The following is a 20,717-nucleotide window of genomic DNA, read 5'->3' as shown; positions in this document are numbered from 1 at the left end:
GTGCAGCCCCGGGGGCACCACCACTGTGGAGGGAAGGACCAGACCACCCTGAAGCTCAGGGGCTGTGTGGCCTGCATGCAGCTCACACGTGCAGGCTCTGCTGTGGAAAAAAGAAAAGTGGCGAGGGGCCTTACCCTTTTTTTTTTGCAGAGCCTGCCCATCTTTTCCACACCTGGGGGCCAAGCTGCTGCTGGGCCCTGAGCTGTGGGGGGCTCCAGACCTTCCTGCCACAGTGGTGGTGCCCATTGGGGCCACCTGTGTAGGCAGCTAGCAGGCAGGTGCTGCCCTAGCTCTCAGGCAGCACTCAGCCCAATCCAAATGTTCCTTGAGCCTGAGCTGGGGCAGCACCTAGTCCCCAGCAGCCCACCCAGGCAGCCTTAGTGGGCACTGCTGCAGAAGGAAGGATTGGGGTCCCCCCAACAGCTCAGGGGCCATTCATCCCACTGGTCGTTCACCCCACCAGGTGCAGGAGATGTGGGCAGGCTCCGTCAAAAAAAAACAAAAAAGGATTAGGACGCTCGGCCCACCTCCCATGCCGGGGGTTCGGGCTGTCAAAGGCTGCAATTTTATAAATAACTACATTGCAAACTAAACTACATGTGGATGTGGTTTAATTTGTAACATAGCAAACTCATTTAAATCATAAAAACCCCTGAATGTGTACAGTGTGACACAATTAAACTGTAAAAATGGGCAATTTTCATCATGTGTGCAAGCACCCTCTAGCAATAGTCTAGTCCAGTTTCCCAACAGGAGCAATAGCTCTGCTTAGTAAAGCCTGAGGGGGACAGAACACTGCCTAAGTTACTTTTGCAGGTGACAGTATGGGCTTCTTAAGAGGCTGATTTCCAACTATGCTTTTAATTATTCATTTTTATTATAGTTAAACCTAACTTTTAAATCGAATGATTGAATTTTCTTCATAAATAGATGTTGCATGTAAAAAGCTCCAATATCATTGGACAATTTTCCATTATGATTCCAAAGTTTCTTGAATCTGACAATTATCAGCAGACCAGATTTAAAGTGACCAAAATTTATTTCAATAGAGAGCAGTTATTAAAATAATATTAGAAAGATATAAAAAATAGCCTAAATCTTATAACTTAGCTCTGCAGAACTTTTTTCTACATTACTTTCCTATTCCATGCAGTTTCAAATGGGCATTGTATTTTTCTATTCTAAACTTTGCTCAAGACTGCTGTCCTATTGGACTGCTTAAAACTGCCTCACTCCACTACAAAAGGGATTACCTTATAGTAATGGTGAAACAATTATGTAGGATGTAAATACAAATCCTGAAGTTCTTACTCTTATATTATTCATGAAAACTCCTACCAAAGACCAAAGGGACGTGCCTGTTTTTTCTTTTCACTGTTGAACAACTTGACACTCTTTTTTCAAGTCCCCATAATGCACAAGCTGCTGGTCTCGTTTTGCCCATGCTGTTGTAAGAACCTAAAAGGTATCTGCATACTGCTTAACACTTTCTGGGCATGTCTGCATGAGATATTTACTGTGCAGTTGACTAGCTGTGCAGTAAATGTCCCGATGTCTACACATGCACCCTATTAGGACACATGAAACAATATATAGTAGTATATGATACATATACTACTCTGCTGTAGAGTTTTTTTGTTTACAGCAGCACACGTAGCTGCGGCCTGGCTGGCTGGGGTGCTTCTGTGCAGGACTAGCCAGCAGGCAGCCCCCACGCTGAAGCACCCTTGTGCCTCAGTCAGCCCCTCTACAGAATGTGGAGCCCGGTCAGAGCAGCTCTGGGCTGTTGGGCTATACCCCAGGTCCCCTGCCAGCCCAGGCTGCTTAACCGGGCTCCACATGCTGTACATGGATAAAATGCTCATTAATCACATGTGTAGGCATGCCTCCGGGTGTATTTACACCCTAGTTGCAGTGTGCTCTAGGCAGGCCATTCCTGAACATGCCCAGCCCTCCCTCTCCCACATGTATGCTCCAATCCCAAGAATAATCCATTGAAAACATTGGGGAGAGAAGGGGGTGAGGGAGCAGTTCTCCCCAGCAGCCACCCTTAAGCATGCTGGAGATCAGGGTCTCAAGAGTGGCAACAGACAGACACCCTGGAGCATCTTCACTAGCATAATTCTGTGTTGGAAGTGAGTGTGAGAGAATGGGTGCTTGGGTTCAGCATGACTGGGCGTGCTGCTGCTGCTGCAGTGTTAACATGACCACTGTCACAGCTTTTCATAGCTGGGGTCTCATATTTATTACTTCACTTTCTTAAAACCTTTAGCTGCTTGTAGACATTAAAAACAAAAGAAAGGTGCTTTACTTTAAACTCTGGATGCTCCTGTGCTGAGCCCACTCCATGCCCAGAAGAGGCAGCATGTTAGTTGGACCTGGGTTGCCTGATGTCTATATAGATTGGGTGGTTTAGCTGGGCTTTTTTTGGCATTTTTATCTAATAGCTGATTGAATAAGCTTTAAATTAAAGTGCCAAAAAGCCCAACTGAAGCACCCAATCTATGCAGACACTGCAGAGCCAGGTCACAGTAAGGGGCTGCTTCTTCCAACAAAGCATGTTTGGGAGGTTTTTTTTAACATCTGCATTAATATTCTCCTCCATGAGTCATTGGACATCATTGTGAAGTGCATTCTCAGGCTGCTGCTTCTGGCACTGGGAACATATTTCCCTGTATAGTTCATAATTCCAAGGAATATTCTATCTTTGTTGTCTCTTCTAAGGAATCTCAGTACCTTAATGGTGGCTTCATCTTCTAGCTCTATACCTTGAGCCAGTCTTGTTCAATGTCTTCATCAACAACCTGTAGGATGACATAGAGTGCACCTTCAGCAAGTTTGCAGATGACACCAAGCTGCGGGGGAGTCGAAGATATGCTGGAGGCTAGGGCAAAGATTCAGCGTGACATAGACAAATTGTAGAATTGGACCAAAAGGAATCTTATGAGGTTCAACAAGGACAAGTGCAAAGTCCTGCCCATAGGATGGAACAATCCTATGCACCAGTACAGGCTGGGGGCTGACTGGCTGGGCAGCAACTCTGCAGAAAAGGACCTGGGGGTTACAGTGGAAAATAAGCTGAATATGAGCCAGCAGTGTGCCCTTGTTGCCAAGAAGGTTAATGGCATACTGGGATGCATTGGTAGGAGTGTTGCCGGAAGGGCAGATGAAGTGATTATTCTCCTCTATTCATTTATCCGGTGAGGTCACATCTGGAGTACTGTGTTCAGTTTTGGGGCCCCTACTACAGAAAGGATGCGGACAAATTGGAGAGAGTCCAGCAGAAGGCAACAAAAATGGTTTGGGGCCTGGGTCACATGACTTATGAGGACAGGCTGAGGGAACTAGGCTTATTTAGTCTAGCAAAGAGAAGACTGAGATGGGATTTAATAGCAGCCTTCAACTATGTGAAGGGAGGTTCGAAAGAACATGGAGCTAGACTTTTCTCAGTGGTGGCCAATGACAGAACAAGGAGCAATGGTCTTAAGTTGCAGCAAAAGAAGTTTAGGTTAGATATTAGGAAGACTTTTTTCACTAGGAAGGTAGTAAAACACTGGGACAGGTTACCCAGAGGTTTCTGAATCTCCATCTGTGGAGGTTTTTACGACCTGGCTAGACAAAGCCTTGGCTGGGATGATGTAGTTGGGGCTGGTCCTGCTTTGAGCAGGGGGTTGGACTAGATGACTTCCTGAGGTCCCTTCCATCCCCAATTTTCTATGATTCTATGATTATAGCATCATTTAGGTAAATTGTAGGAATCTCTTTGCTATTAAAGCTCGTTTTTTTTTCCTGGAAAACATCTCAGGTACTGAACACAACCCAAACAGTAATCTGTAGAAACAGTGTCCCTCAAAGGAACTATTGAAATGCATGCTTTGTTTTAATAAGGCCATATGCCAGAATCCTGTAGATGCATGAAGCATCGAAAAATTTGTTATCAGTTATCTCTGCCTGGATCTCTGTGTAGTTGAAAAAATTCTGTCTTTGTTGTTGTTGTTGTTAATGACCAAGAAAGGTATGATTTTGTTGGTTCTACTTCCTAGAGCTGCAAGTATATCCTGTTCCTCATTTAGGTTCTGACTTAAGGTGAAGGGAACTTTTAGGAAAATTAATTGTGCAAGAGCTGGACTTTCAGCACTATTTTGTGCTCTGTCCCTTTCTCCTAAGAGAGGCCTTCCAGCTTTTCCTCCCATGCCATTTCAAAAAGTATGCCCTCTTTAGGAGGCTGAGGACTTGACACGTTTAAAATCTTTTTCAAGTTTTTTTCATGTGTTCTTTTTCAAGGCAGTATTATGCATTCTTTCTTTTCCAGAGTGGTATTTGTCCATATAATCAGATTACATACACAATTACACAGTTAGTGTGGATAATCTCACATCAATTAGTCCTTGCTTCTACTTACTTACCTTCAAATACCTATGTCTTTTCTTATAGTGCTGCAACTAATGTTTCTCAGTGCACTTTGGCTTGTATACCAGAGTTGAAATGAAAACTAATACATACCCCATTTGCTGTCAGGTTACTTCTTGAGTGGTGGCCACTTGCAAAATAATGCCATTCACTGCAGCTCTTGGAACTTATTCCACATCTGGGCACAGTGTTTGTTGATACTGGTGGTCTGTAGGCATAGCCAGACCTTTCCCATTTCTCTAGGACTGGATTTCTCTAGATTAGGTACCATTGGAGGAACCTGGTAAATTTTAGATGGTGGGTGCTGGTGCATGATATTGGGGTGGATAGCAGTGGGCACTGGGGTAGGGCTGGAAGCTGGCAGCTTGAACCCTTCAGATTTTTCTTCCTTTTTCCAACTTTATTTGATATAAACCAAAATTAAGGAACCATGGATTTTATTTTACAAGAGAGACATTTCTGGTTTTAACCAGTTCACATCAAATGTATGGCTTATTTATTTATTGGGTCTGTGATCTTTCTGTCATTGAGATAAATACAGGCAGCAGGAGAATTTATCCAGCTGTCCTTTCTCTCTGCTTTCCACCTAATTAGGAACATGTCTATGGACAGCTTCCACATCAGAGAGTTTTAATACTGCTGTTATGTAAACACATATGTTGAAATGGCTACACACAACCCAGTGATTCATTGTATTATTAAATGTCTGGGAGCTCTAGGTCTGTTTGTATTTGCAATATTCATTTTAATTGCTAACTAGACAGTGTTAATTGGGGGTGAGGTGGGGAGGGTGGATCCACAATAATGTAATTGGCCTGTGTGACTATGTGCTGCTTCTCATGTCAGTAAATCTCACTGAAAAAATCATGAAGGGATATTACTCCTATATGGGCCAAGCAAATAACTGAGTGAACATGAATAAAGTAAAAGCAAGTATCATAGTCAGTCATGGTTTAAAGCTGTTTTCCTGTCTGTTTGTCTCTGTTAGGGTACTGTGCTGCTGGTGCCCATCCCTATGCATGAGGGAATACACCCTATTTTTCATGTAGCATCAGAAGCAATAGTGAAACTCTAGGTGCAATCCACTTGGTGTTTGGCACATCTCTTAGTTGGGGCTAAAATTTATCATTTTCAAAACTTTTTTTTCAGTTTATGGTTAACAAAAATCACTGAAATTAATCCTTTGTTGTGAAAAATCCTATTTTGTGACAACTCAGTTATTGATCATGAAATAAACATGGAAGGAATATACCTAGTACCAACGGTTCCAATACCATCTGGTTAGTGAAATATAACACATTTAGGATAGATGTAGATGTTCCAGGCACCTGATCTGTGATCATGCAGCTTACTTTAAACTACATGATTGTAGATCAGGTCCTGCTTGTACAAACATTTGCCAGTACTGGGAGTCATGCCAGGAATCGTATCTAAAAATGTGAAAGTTGGGGAGGGATAGGTGCAGTCAGGGAGGTGAGGGTTGGCAGCTCCAGGACAGGGGTTGGTGGCATCAGGGGGTGTTGGTGGCTCCCTGGGTGAGAGGAGGGAGGGGGTTGTCTGGGGGATTGTCTGTCTAGGTGAGGCGGTCAGGGGTCTAAAAATAGCCTGGTCGGGGTTGGATAGGAAAAGTATAGTCCCAGGGCTGAGGTGACCAGCTGGGCTTTTCCAACATGAGGGCTATGCTCTGAACATGTACACACATTTGGTAGATTGGGCTAACCTATTCCCCATCTAACGTAGTAAACCCTCTCAGGTAATTAAGTTAGATCAGAATGGCTGTTTTTTGCCCAGTCTAACCTCTGTGAACAACTATACAATTTGGCACATAAATCAACTTCAACCTAGTTAGGCTGATCTAAGTGTAACTTCTGGATATACCCTTAGACTGTCCTTTTCCTATGACTGATGAAAAGATATTTCACTTTTTTCCTTCAAGTTTCTTTTCAAGGTTTATTTCTGTTGTGTCTCCCAAAAATAATCACTAGATAAGTACTAGTCAGAGATTCCATAGCTGATACTATTTATTTTATTTATATTTACATTTGTATTTATACATAATATAATATTATATAATAATACAACATATAATGATAGGTGTATAATATATAATATCTGGATTCATAATACAATATATAATATAGTGTATAATAATTGTATAATATATACTAGTTATAGAAGTATATTATTTATATATTATATTTATGTATAGGATATTTCAGAACTACCAGGTTATGCAGGAAATACCTATATAGATGATTTTGCCCTGGGACTGGGAACTTAAATTAAAAGCTTGTTGGGAACAGCCTTGAAGCAACTGCAGAAAAAAAAATCATGTCATAAGAAAAAAACTACCTGTCTCCATAAATTACCCTGGATAGAAGCTAGAGTAAATTTTCATGGGTAAGGGCTGATTGATCTGTAATTCATGGGTTTGTATCATGTGGCCACAACTTTTTTTCCTTTGGGGCAGCTGAGATTTTATTAGGAAAGAAAAATCCTCATTTATGTGTCCCTAACTCCAGTCAAATTCATTAGCTAAGTTAGATATAAGCTCATGGAGACTGTGTGTTCTCAAAGAGTTCCTGTATTTGTGAAGTGCACCACAATAGGCATTCATTGGGACTGAAACATTTGCAACACAAACAATAAATAATATTAAGTAAATTATAGAATGATTCATAAAGTCTTGGAGCTTACTTAAGTTATGTGATGTAACCTTGCCTTTTGCAGATTTTAATCTTTGTCCATTCAGGCAGTTGTTCTTCCCAGAAACCATGCAAATATGTTAATAGGAATTTTAAAAAAAATCAAATTAGAGCTCCATCTACCTCAGTATCTTGTCTTTAAAAGCAGCTAGTTCATGATACGTCAGAGGAAGAATTTACATTTATACTAAAGAAAAAGGAGAAGCCCTTAGAACTAAGGCTGAAAAAAATTCAGGAAAGGGCCAAAGTTGAGAATATATTAGAATGTGAAGTAGTCACTGATTAATCTCCATTATACAACAATAAAAAATCCCCAGCTATTTTTAATAATCTGAAAAGCTGAACACTCCTCCCTCCCAACCATACCTTACATGACATGACATATCTCCAGTCAAAGCACTTTTTTTCCTCATAATCCTTCCTTTGATCAGTTATTCTCTTTCAAAATATCTGCTTGCAGCTCCTTCTTTGATCACTTTTGACAGTACTATAGTGTTGAAGACCAGTGTCTTTGGAGAGCAAGGAAAATGTCAGGATCTGTAAAATATTTATATATGGAGTATATAGTGCTATGGACTGTGCTCTTATTTCCAAAGCAAAGACAGAAACTAAAATTAAAGTGTAACAGTGCAAGGAAATGGCAGAAGCTGGGGAAATTTGTATGTCTTTCTGTGGTACTGCAGTTCATACTTTGCTTTGGGACTCTAGCAAACAAATCTGTTTGAACTTTGAGGGCTAGGATCAGTAACAGAGTTTCTGTCTTCAAACAGATGTGCTCTCTGCCCCTCTATGGGAGAACTGATGATTATCTCAAGCTAGTCTTATCTATAATTGCAGATACCTATTATCTATACAATATTGCTAACGTTTGTTGCATGTAGAAATCTATAAAAATGAATGGTGAGTATAGTAGAGGACAGGGTTGTGGGACATATGCAGTGGGGAGAACTAAGAGCAAAGGATGAATGAATTAATAAACTAGAACCTTTTAAAATTGTAACATGAATAAGAATTTAAGCTAGCAACTTTTCAGAGTGCGGGCTTGAACAACCTAGCTCAGGTTTGAGGCTGGCTGGCATTCTGATGTGGTTGCCACTGCTGCTGTAACAGCTGCTTTTCCCTGCCACCTTTTCTCCCTCCTGCGATGTGGTCCCAGACCAGCTGTTCGCTGCCCAACCCTTCTTCTTCTCCTCATGTCTCTACACCAACGTAAAAATAAAGTTCCCCAGTTCTGCAGGCCCAATCTGGCCCACAGCCCATATGCTGCTGACTTGATTTAGGCAGTATCAACCAAAAGTCATCATTTAGCATTGGGATGTACCCTTAATACCAGGACATTGCTTAAAAACTGCATACTTGTATTCTGCTCTTCCAGTTACTCCGGATTCTAGGTTGTGTTTATGTACTTCCATTATTTATTTTTGCATTTGTTTTTCACACTTGATTTAGCAGACTTCTTGGCCAGACAGATAGGAGAAACTCATCTCACTGTGATATCTCCCTCTCTTAATATTTCCTTTAAATATCATCCTTTGGTATCTTCTTTTTTAACTATCTATAAGTAAATTAATCTATATTTGTCTCAATTTCCCATCCAGAAAAAAAGGATAAAAATGTTTACTTATTTTATAGGGGCTTTATGTGCTAATACCCATTATACATTTATACTTTATCCTGGTAAAATGATTTGAGAGTGTTACAGGACAGGTACTATCCAAGTGCAACATATGCTATTATAAAAAAATTGAGTGATAACATGGCATGTTATTAGACCTTACATTCATTGGAAACAATAATTAAAGGTGACTCCAGCTGTTTGCTGTTAACATAGGTAACACTTCACAGACACATCGTAAGATTTTCTTTGGTTATTTTTTCTTTTATTTTGCTGTTGCTAGCTATAGTGTAGTTGAATCAATCTCAAACAAACCCAGGTTTATGTTCCAAAGTATCCTTCCTTTGGTTATTTATTAACAGCCATAGCAGTTGTGCATTCACATAGGATATGTCACCTGATTTTTCAGTTAATACAAAAAACGTTTTCTCTAGGAAACTGCGAACTGGATTTAGCTTTTTGTAAATAGATATTTTTCTGAGGAAATCAAAGATTCACTACTCATAGGACCATAAAGAATTTGATTTCCTAAAATACTAATAAATATTTAACCTTCTGTTTTAACATTCTATGAATACATGCATGCATTGTAGTCATAGTAAGAAAAAAGTTCAGTAAGTACAATGCTTGGAACTAATACAAAAAGTCCTTACTAAAATAATGTATGAGCTTAGCTTTCAAATGATCTTCTGGCAGCAATTATGGCAATTTTCTAGTGCAGAAAACTTGTGAAGCCTTGTGAATCTCAGTGTAAGAACAATGGGATTTTTTATGTAAAGATGTCCTCAAAACTTGTAGAAATCAGACATTTTTTTTAAAAATAGTAAAAAACTTCTTTTGCCATTGTGAAACAACCTTGATAGAATTTTTTTTGATCAGCCCTACTGTAAGTTAGCTAGAATTATGTACAGTAATGATTTACCAATCCTTTGCTACACTGATTTTCAACATCAAAGTGTCTACACATGTGGCATTATTATGCCATAGTAAAATAATCAGCACTGCCATATGTTAATACTTGTAAACACAAGTACTATTTTGCACCACAATGAACATGTAGAAGCTCACGGGGCTGGCTGGGGCATGAGGGTGCTTCAGTGTGGGGCCTGCCTGCCAGCACTGAAGCATCATCGTGTGCCAGCCAGCAACTCCGCAGCACATTGAACTAGGTTGGAGCAGACCCAGGTTGGCAAACTGACCCCCTGGACTCCTTACCAGTCAGTTCTGCTCTGACCCGGTTCAATGTGCTATGGTCCTTGGCACATGTGTAAATGTGGTGACAGGAGCAATAAACTTCAGAGCAGACTGCACTGGAGTTTATTCAGTCACATTAATAGCACTTGTAGATGCATCCAATATGGCTCAGTTAGCATCACTCTAAATTGCAGGCAAAGAGCATTAGATAACCTCAAAACCTCATGTAGCTTGCAAGGAGTTAAATTACAGCTCCAGGGCTCCCCCCATCATTTTGTCTACAACAGCAGGTACAGTCATCAATTCCACCTCCTCCAGCTGCACTTCCTGCCTTCACTCTGGGGATGAGAGGGGATGCAGTGCAGGGCAACTTAGGAGGCTGAGGTTGAGGCTAGGCTGTGTGTGCAGGAAAGGATTGGCACTGTGTTAGGGGGAGATTGCTTCTGAATGAGGCAGCAGGTGTGGTGCTGTCATTGGCAAATGGAGCAACAGAAAGGGGTGTCCATCCATTGGGTGGCCTGGTGGCTTCTGCCTCACCTAGTGTGGCCCACACAGTGTGTGGCTCCCAATGGTGTGGGCCCTGGGAGCTTTAAAGTTGGACATCCCTGACCTAAGCCATTGCTTGGGAAAGCACTCCAAGAGAAAAGTACTCCATAATAAAAAGCCAATATCTAGTTTCACTGATTTAATTCCTAATTTCTCCCTTTATCTGTTTTACTTCAAATTCATTGCAGCTTTGTAAAGTATGGTAATCCATGCTGACCCCTTTAATAAGCTCCTTTTTGTCCAGGTGACCTTTCACTTTATCCCTAATGACATTTTCTTGTATCATCTGCACAATTGAAATTATAGTCACCGTGTTTATACATGTAATTCTTTCTACTGGCTGGGTGCTCTTCAGTTCATCTGTTGTTAGCTCTAGTGAATCAATCACAACTTTCACTTGCTTGTACAGCTACATTGACTTTGCTCTCACCTGCTGGATTTGTACCATTTACCCATGGGATACCTTCATTTATCTTTGAACAATTTTTGTTTCCACTCTGTTTCCTTTCCCTTCATAGCATTGTCTCATTTGATTTCATCCAAAGCTGCCTGTGTTTATTTCTTTCTCTGAAGAAATTCAGTTTCTTTGTCTCCTACATGCTGTCAATGTTAGTGATAATGGCAAGGTTAAGTCATTCAAACACAATCTTGTTGTGTTGAAGGCTGTCCGCCTTCAATTGTGTCTTTCTGTGTTACTCAGAAAAAGAGCCCTGGCGTGTTGTGATATCTGTAGAACTTGTGAATCTGTAGAACAGAAGTAAACAAATTGGGAGCCTATCACAGATAGCAACAGTAGCAACAACTATATTAATAGTGCTGTGGTAGCACCTACAAGCTGCAGCCATGGAACAGGACCAGATTGTGATGAGCATGCTTCGGAAAAAGAACGAAAAGATGACTAGTATGCTTATATAGTCAATACAAGGCCTCTCTGCTTTCAACAAACCCGCCATAATAGACATAGGCTATACTAAAACTTTGCATGGGAATGCCCTGTTCTTGGGTTAAGTCTAGATTTCAATCAGAACTTGACCTCTCTGCTAAAGCCTTTTTATGCATTGAGTATGATCATACCTGCATGTTTGCATAATTTAGATCAGAACTTTGTTCATACCTATATAGAATAGCCAAGAAAAACCCTTTGGGAAGAATAAAGGTGAAATTTTGTCAACAGGTGCATAGCTGGGAGTCTGAATGAAATCAACGGAAAACAAACATACCTGAATCCTAGGACACCATATGGTTTTAAATGAGATGTGGGTTAAATAAGCAAATTCAGGTTTCCCACCCAAGCTAAATATATTTCAGCCTGTACAGAAGGGTAAATACAGGATAATTTGAAGTGGCCTGACCCCTCTTTTTAACTTGTTCATTACAACATGTGTTTCTTTTACTAAAGAAACTGGCATGACATAACCTCACCTCAAAGATTATATCCAAAGTGGGGATCATACCAGAGTAGGGTGATCATCTAGGGGAGTAGAGCTGGCAAAGGACCTTGTAAGCAACCATGCTTTCTTCCGACTGGTAGAGGGAAGGGTCAAAGGAGATCTAAGGCTTCAAAACACTCTAAGGACTAGATATTTAGGTGCCAAACTGCTTTTGAAACAAATGGGACTTAGCTACCTAGATGGAATTTTGATACCTAAAGGCCTTTTGGAACTGGGCTCAGCTCCTTCTTTAGAAATGAACTTGCATTCTTTCAGTTGCAATGGTTTAATTCATGGCTGTCCACCTGGTGGCTCATGCAGCCTGTGAGGGGTAAATGTGTGGCCCCCCCCAGCTCTGACCCAGCCACTGCCCCCCCTGCAGTTGCTCCAACTGCACGAGCAACTGGGGCCTCCAGGCTTCTGTTTCTCTCCTCCAGCTGCTTCCTGCCTTCTACCCAGGGGTGGAGCAGTGTGCCAATGTGGGGAGTTGAGGGTGAGTCCAGAGCCACACCTGGAGTGAGGATCAGGGCTGTGTGTGCAGAGGGGATCATGCCTGAGTACTACAGTAGTGTGTGTGTGTGTGTGTGTGTGTGTGTTGGGGCGGGGGGGAGGAATGCCTGTGCAGGCATGCATTGCAGCAGTAGGACGATCGTACTTGCAAACCCATGCAGCACAGCATGGAGGAGAAGGAGCATCTGTGTGGCATGTCTAATATGGCCTGTGGGGCATCAGCTGAACTGGCTCCTGGGCATGTGATCCCTGTGATCTATGTGATCTCCTGGGCACGTGATCCCACAGCTTTGGTTTCATTGACTAGTTTAAAATCTTTGTGTGTGAACTTTTTATTTCAGTTTACAAATGGGCTATTTTGTTTTTGCTTAAATCTATTCTCAACTGACTTGAAATCAAGATAAGCCATTCTTAAACTGATATGAGAGTGTCCATGTGGGGATTTGTCCAGTCTAACTATATTGGTTTAAATGTTTAAACTGATGCGACTCCTTGTTCCCACAAGTTGTAGATAGGACCTCCCTTATAGTTTCAAAACTTGCTCCCACAGGTCATGCCACATCCCAGATTTCGTCAACCTTCCAGGTATGCTACAAAGCCCAACTTTTTTGATGTTATTAAGGAGGGAGAGGGCTAACCTCTGGGGAAGTTACCTTCATTGGGAGTGGAGCCTGGGGTAGTACTTAGTTCTGTACTTCCCTCTCCAATTGAAGGGAAACATTAGCAGGCCAGGTGCACTGTGGGGTGAAACTGCTGCTGCACATAGTTTCCCTCCTATGCCTATAGAGCCAGACCTGGACACCCTATGAACTTAACTGTGTACAAATTTATTTAATAATAAATACAAGTTAAAAGACACACACACACACACACACACATGACCTGAAAACTATATGCAATATATCTATATCTATCTATATACAATCCTATACACCCTCTCAGAATACAGGTAAATAATGTGAAAGCATCAAAACCAAGGTCTCGAATAAAGATTATACAACCTTAAACTCTATACAGTGTAAGCTTACCAACATAAGACACAAATACACAAAATATAAGGCACTAACTTACAAAATATGAGTGCAAGAACATCAGATATAAGCTTAAGCCTTGAACAGCACAAAGAACAACCCGGGCTGCCTCTGGAGCAGTGGCAGCACTCCAGAGATATGGGAGGGGAAAAGATCCCCAGTGCCTCCAGGCCCTCGACCCCACAACTGATATAGTCCAGGAGGGAAACATTCAAACCCAGAGGTCCCTCCCATTCAGGCTTCTCCTCCCGAGGTTAGGCTCACTGATGAGCGATTCCCCTCTCCCCTGTGGGAAATCCCCTTTCCTGGCACACACAACTCCGAAGCCCAATGAGGCTGTCCCTGTCTCCCTGATCATGGTGCCTTCTGGCTCGGCAGGGGCCCACAGCTGCCCTGGACTCCTCCCGCTGTTGACCTGCTTAGGGCCCTGTGCACCATTCCTTGCACTGGTTGCTCTCCCTTATGCCAGGAGTTGGAGACCTGAGCTGCCTTGTGCAGTGCTGGGGTCTCAGTCCACTCCCAGACCCTCCATGTGCTGCCTGTGCACCGATGGTCTGGCCTCATGTCAGGGGTTGAGGAGCTCGAGCTGCCTCAAGCAGCTCCCAGGGCCCAGTCCTTCTCAAACCCAGCATGCACTGGCTGTGCACTGCTACCTGGTCTTGTGCCAGGGGAGTTGAAGAGCTGAACTGCCTCAAATAGCTATTAGGGTCTCAGTCCACTCCTGGACCCAGCGTGCACCATCTGTGCACCAAGTTTCTGGCATCATACCACAGGTTGGAGACCCGAGTCGCCTCGAGCAGCTCCCAGGGTCTCGGTCCACACCCCAGACCTGGCATGCAATGTCCATGCACAGTGTTCCTGGCCTCGTGCCAGGGGTTGGAGAACCGAACTGCCTTGGGCAGCTCCCAGGGTCTCGGTCCACTCCCCGGACCCAACATGTACCATCCGTGCACTGCTCGCCATGCTCCCTTGCAGCAGGGCTGGGGAACATGGCCACCTGCCATTTCCCATTCAGTGAAGGGGGTTCTTCGGGACAACAGCTCTGCCTTGCTGGCCAGCTCTGCCAGCTCTTCTTCACCCACCCTCTTCACTGTCTTTTGACGAAGCCACTCGTGTGCCAGGCATGCTGCTCTTTTATCCCCTCCAGAGGGTCTGCCTCCAGATTGCAAGCGGACCAGACAGGGAGAGTGGGGTGTAGTCCTCAGCAAGGTCCGTGCTTTTTGCCTTGCCCCAGGTAGGGGCAGGGCAAGCCTTGCATGTGAGGTTTGGCGTGGGGGGCAGATTGCCCTGCTTCAGGGAGACTGCCATGAAGAGCTGGGGGACAGCTAGAGGAGGGGAGACACTCTGACTAGCAGCCAGAGCATTTCCCTGGAGGACCAAGCCTCCATGTCTGCTGGTGCTTGCTCCTGTGGCATGCGCTGTGCTGCTTTTTCTCATGGCACTTATTTTGCTCGTGAGATTTCCAAAACTTCATGTGCCTGTACATCTGGATCTGACCTGAGGTGGGGATTTAATAGCAGCCTTCAACTACCTGAAGGGGGGTTCCAAAGAGGATAGAGCTGGACTGTTCTCAGTGGTGGCAGACAGAGCCATCCCTACGGGTGTGTGGGGCCTAGGGTATATCAGCCTGTGCAGGGCCTGGACTGGGGGTGGTTGGTGAGCAGCCAGAGCTGGCAGTGCTCGGTGGCTGTGGCAGGGCCTATGCAGCGCTGACTGCGAGGCCCCCCAAAGCACAGCACCTGGGGCAGTCACCCTGATTCCCCCCTCTCCCCAGGGATGGCCCTGTGGCAGATGACAGAACAAGGAACAACAGTCTCAAGTTGCAGCAAGGGAAGTTTAAGTTAGATATTAGGAAGAATTGTCTCACTACAAGGGTAGTGAAGCACTGGAACAGGTTACCCAGGGGGTGGTGTAATCTTCATCCTTGGAGGTTTTTAAGACCTGGCTAGGCAAAACCTTGGCTGGTATGATATATTTGGGGACAGTCCTGCTTTGAACAGGAAGTTGGACTAGATCATCTCCTGACGTCCCTTCCAACCCTAATTTTCTATGATTATCTTGTGTATTTATACATGTAGCACAGGTGTTTCACACATAGTATTGATACTACATACATATGGAGAAAATAAGAAAATAAATGTATCCACATTCTAAGGAAACTGAGGCACTGAATTCTTTTCTTTGTGTGTCTTTGTATTCCATATGGATTTTTTTTTTTATCAGGAAAAATTCTCCAGATTCATAGAAAACTTTCCTTCCACACCATTGATAAACCATCATAATAAGATTTTTGGATATGATCATCCCATTTCTTTGGTTTAGGCATGAATAGCTTTATTCTTGGGCTCCTTCCTCTACATAAATCAAGAGTCTGATAGCACTACAAAATACTTTGATTTATATTACAAACATTGTGGTATTAATGGGAGTTACACATGAGGCTTTAAGGCTTGGTGTGTTCCTTTGTGTGATAAACAGAAATGGCTGTAAAGAAGGGCTTTAAACCAGATGACTGTGAAAGAAAACTCATTTTTGGATACTGCATGCTAGAGGAACTTTGTATAAATAAGCAAATGAGCAGCATCCTATCAACTCCATCTATTTGCTTTCTTTTCAAATGTTATGAGAGCAGCATAAGATGACAGATAAATGCTTCACACTATAGGACTTTTGGTTGTAGTCTGTTGGCTTAAGGACATAGGCAGGCAAGGTTCTTTGAGTAGATGTGATATCTTTTATTAGACCAACTGAGTAGTTGGAAGCTTTTGGGCACAGTCACCCTTCTTCAGGCAGGAAGGGAGACTTCTACTGATTTATTAATTATAATGTAAACATGTTAGCCCCCAAATTATGTTTTCTGATTTTGGAATTATGTTTAAAATCATCACAATGTCAGTGCAAATACTTTGTGTGTAAGGTCTCTATTTTAGAAAGCATGAAACATTACTTTCACTGACTCCTAGATTCCTGAGTCAATCTCCCTAAATACTCCCTAAATACTTTTGAATATAGGTTCCGAATGTTTAAGGGAACATGGAAGTAAGAAAAAATTCAAAAACAATGACTTAGAAATAAATGTATCTGTAATAATTTGCATATAAGGAAGTCACTACAGGTACCCGTAGACATAGTTCGTCCCAAAGTGATGCAGTTTATCTATTTTAAAATTGGTGCAATTTCTATCACAGGTACATAAGCACACTTTTAAGCAGCAGTTCTATACTTTCTTTATGATATTAATCCAAACCCAAAAGGCTTATAATGTACCATATTGGTCATTGGGCAGGGCCCCGGAAGAGACAACAAGAGTTTCAAGCCATGGTAACTCCACAGCTCAATACTGCTCAGTATGTGTGTGTACTCCAGGTACTCCCCACAGAGAAGCCATGTCCTAATTAGCCCCCAACTCTTAACTGGAATCATGTGTTGTTGTCACGAGTCCTAGGATCCCCTCAAAAATTATGTGCAGAGGAGGCACAGGGCAATCTGGTCTGGGTCCATATCATGGAGGATGGGGCTACATTAATCATATGCAACAGGCTGAGAGTGGGGGTTACAGAGATTCTGGGTAAGCTGTTTGAGTCCCTGTTCAGTGATGTATGGCAGAAATTTAAGGTTGGTTCAAGACAGGACTCATTTGAAATGGGAAAGAAAGATGCTGCATAGCAGTGGGAGTGAAAAGGAAGTGAAAATATGTTCAATGTAGGGGCTTACCATGACCTGAAAAGAGTGCTGTAGTAGTGGGAGGGGGGAGTGCAGTGGGACCTACTACATATCTTATTTAGATGGGTTACACTATTTTGGGAGGGGAAACACCGTGACCATCAAGGCGGTTTTCCTAGTCACTGGGGATAATCACTTTTTTGGCAAGGGGTAGTACCCAGGCAGAGGTAATATATAGTTAAACTCCTACTTTCATTTCCAGTGGGAATATCTTGGCTTTATGCCCACTTTATGGAAATGGGGACTCCTCCTTAACTTGCTCCTGTGGCCATATGGCTGAGGGCAAGCGAAACTCAGGAGCATCTGAACCCCAAGCCTCCAGGCTTGGGACTGCATGTAGATTTGAAATGATTTGGGAGTATCTGAAGCCTCAGGAGGGGGTGGAGAATGTTTGCTGGTAGTAGGGCCACATGTGGTTCTTGAATCACTCACAGATTTGGAATTGATTTGGTTGATTTGGCTTGGAACGTGAAAAATTTTCCTTAAAAAAAATAAAAATTCCTTGTAGTAGGCTCCCCTCAGTATGTTTGTCCTATATAGGCCATGTTCTCTATAGTCATGCTCAGTGTTGGCTTCATTTAATCAACATTATAGTTGCTTTCCATTATTGAGTGAGGTTTCCTTGTATGTGAATGTAAAACAAGGTTCCCCCCCGCATGTTGATAGAGGGGGAAACCCTGTCTTATAATTGCATAAATATGGTATTACTTGTAAAGAAACAAAAAAATCTGATGAGCCCCATCACCAAGGTTTTGCCATCTAATCAAGAGGGTGTATAGGAGGTAAAAGGCTACAATAATGAGACATCCTGTGGTAAATTTTGTAGGAAGACCTACTTATGTAACAGGATATCCTAATATGGTAATCCTGTGCTTAACTACACAACAGGGCTCTTTGCCTGTTTTGTTTCAAATTTAATTGCAGCAGTGTCGAGAAAAAGGTTTGGCAAGAAATTTTAAAGGAAAATGTCATTTACAAGATAATAACAGACAACTTAACATGTGATATCATTTTGTGTTGTGTCATCAGTGTGTGGATGTGTCATCTTGAAATGCAAACACAAATTGGGACTTTCATGAATGGCATAAATTTAGCAATTTAAACTCATGAATAACTATGAAAGGGTGAAAGGGAAATGGTTAAAACTGTCAGTGCCCACTCACTGTTGAAAAAATAATCACATGGTGAAGAGGGTGAGTCAATAGGAAGAAATGAGTAATGCTGGCATCCTCTTTGGCCAGCTCATCCCTGTTTAGTCCTTTGCATTTTCTTCTACATTTTACCTCAGATCAGCATTGATTTACATTGATTATAATTATCTGGCACACAATAAGATGCTTTAGTGGACTAGTGTCAGTAATTATTACTCTCTTGCTTATGCTACAGCTGATGAAAATGGACACTTAACGGGTGGTTGATTTCTGAGCAATAAAAACCCTTGTAGCTGTTAAATCCTTTAATCATATTCATTTCTGAAACAGCTAAACTCTACTTAGTTTATCCAAACTAGTTTTACAAGTTTTCGTGTCCTTTCTTGCTGATCCAGTGTATGGAGGTATAGAGATTTGAAAAAAGGAAGTAATTTGTTTAGTTTTTACTTCCTCGTTTTTTACTGCTGGCCCTATAGCTTAAGAGTCAGTTTTTGGAAAGTGTAAATATTCATAACACCACTGAAGTCCATCAACATGTGCCCATTTACATCAATAAGTAATTTGTCCCAGATTATATATTTAGTCTAAAATCAAAGAACTTACTGAATGATCCAAAAGCACAGCTAATGAAACTTTGTGAATATATCTGATAAAAATTGTGCCTGAATACTTGTCATGGAAATAATGTCACTAACATTACTACCATCTTAGAAGATTAGACAGAACTTCATTGGGAAAATACTGGTTAAAAAGGTAAAGTTTGTATCAGTTTCAATAAAATCTCATTTGGAATAAAATGAGTAAAATCTCATTTGACCCTTAAGTACATCTTGCAAGTGGTCCTCTATGAAGTTTGAGTTGCATGACCTTCCTCTAGGAGGCTGATGTTTTCAAATCGATGTTATGGATATTTGGAAAATTAGTTTGAATGATCAAAACCTTTTTCCACTGTAATTCAAACATATTTTCTTTCAAGGACAATTAATTGTTTTTGTAAAGAAAGGAAACTTGGTGCTGTGTGTCGGGGGCTCCATCTCACAGGTGCTCTCTGGAGAACTTGGTGGAAGGGGCAACTGGAAGCTAAGAGGAGGAGGATTTGTTGGGGTGACTTGGTGTCACAGTGTGGTGCTGAATGAGGATAAGAAGGGTATTCTCAGTGCATCATTAAAAGAACAACAAATAGTGTTAAGAGGCAGGTTTTTTTCCAGGCTTGTGCAAGTTATGAATTTGCTGATGCATCTGTAAGTGACAACTACACGGCATTAGAGAGCTTTCTTTGTGAAAACCCCTTCAAGATACTATACTTTTTTATGCTCTGTAGATGCCAGCATTCACAGAGCCATAGCAAAGGATCTTGTACTCAAAGCTCTCTTACTGATACTCAGGCACTGCTCATAGATGAAGTGAAAGAAAAGTGGTTTGATAAGTAATTTGTGAAATTTAAAATAACTTCTTATTCACAACGGGCAGGCAAAGAACTGGAGCTTGCAAATCTGTATTCATGAGAATGATCCACTTGGCTTCACAGGACTACTCAGATGATGAAGGCCTATTTATATGTAAAAAGAGTTGCAGTTTTAGGTCCTAATATTATAAGCATGTATTTTAAATATTTTCCTGGGCTGCGACCAAAAGATGCCCAGTAGCGCTATGACTCTTTTTATCAATCCTAAGGCTAAGATGTCTGATGTGGACTGGTTAGGCAGAGTGACCGATCTAGACACTCTAAACTAGAGTGATCTACCTGTCCATCCTTATATGGTATACAAATGCCAGTCAGTGCTGTTGGAGGTTGCATTTCAATTACCTGAAATATGCTTTCAGTTTTCTGCTCAACAGTTTAATTCTGTGAATAAATAGCAGCAAGCTGATCCCTAAATTGTGTCTGAATACTTGTTAGTTATACTGTTTGCATTTTAGAAGATTAGATTGTACTTTGTTGGGAAAATACTGGCCAAAAAGGTAAAGTTTGTGTCAGTTTCAGTAAAATCTCACTTGGAATGACCACTATTTTATTTCTCTTTATCACAAAACACATATTCACTGGATTATTATTGTCCCTTTGAATTCATTATAGCATGATAGTTAGGGACCTACTTAAGTTGTGGTGAGACAAAAGGTTTTTCACAGCTTGCTTGTGGCATTCAGAGCCAATTTTGCTGGCATTTTGAAGTGGCCTCGCTCTTCAGGGCTGATTGGTGGAAAGGTCGTGCCCTTCAGTGCTAAATGGTGGAGAGACTCCAACAGAGGGAGGAGGAATGAGGGGGCAGCTGCTATCTTGTCTGCTGTCTTTCATGCCACCCCACCATCCGATGCCTTCTCTTCCTGGCAGCGAGGACCCCTGGGTCTCATTGGGGAACCTGCATTTAATCAAGTTTTTTTGTTGATTTCACGGATTTTGC

Source organism: Alligator mississippiensis, chromosome 1, assembly GCF_030867095.1.
Source record: "Alligator mississippiensis isolate rAllMis1 chromosome 1, rAllMis1, whole genome shotgun sequence".
NCBI classification, from domain to species: domain Eukaryota; kingdom Metazoa; phylum Chordata; order Crocodylia; family Alligatoridae; genus Alligator; species Alligator mississippiensis.
This window is presented reverse-complemented; position numbering follows the sequence as displayed.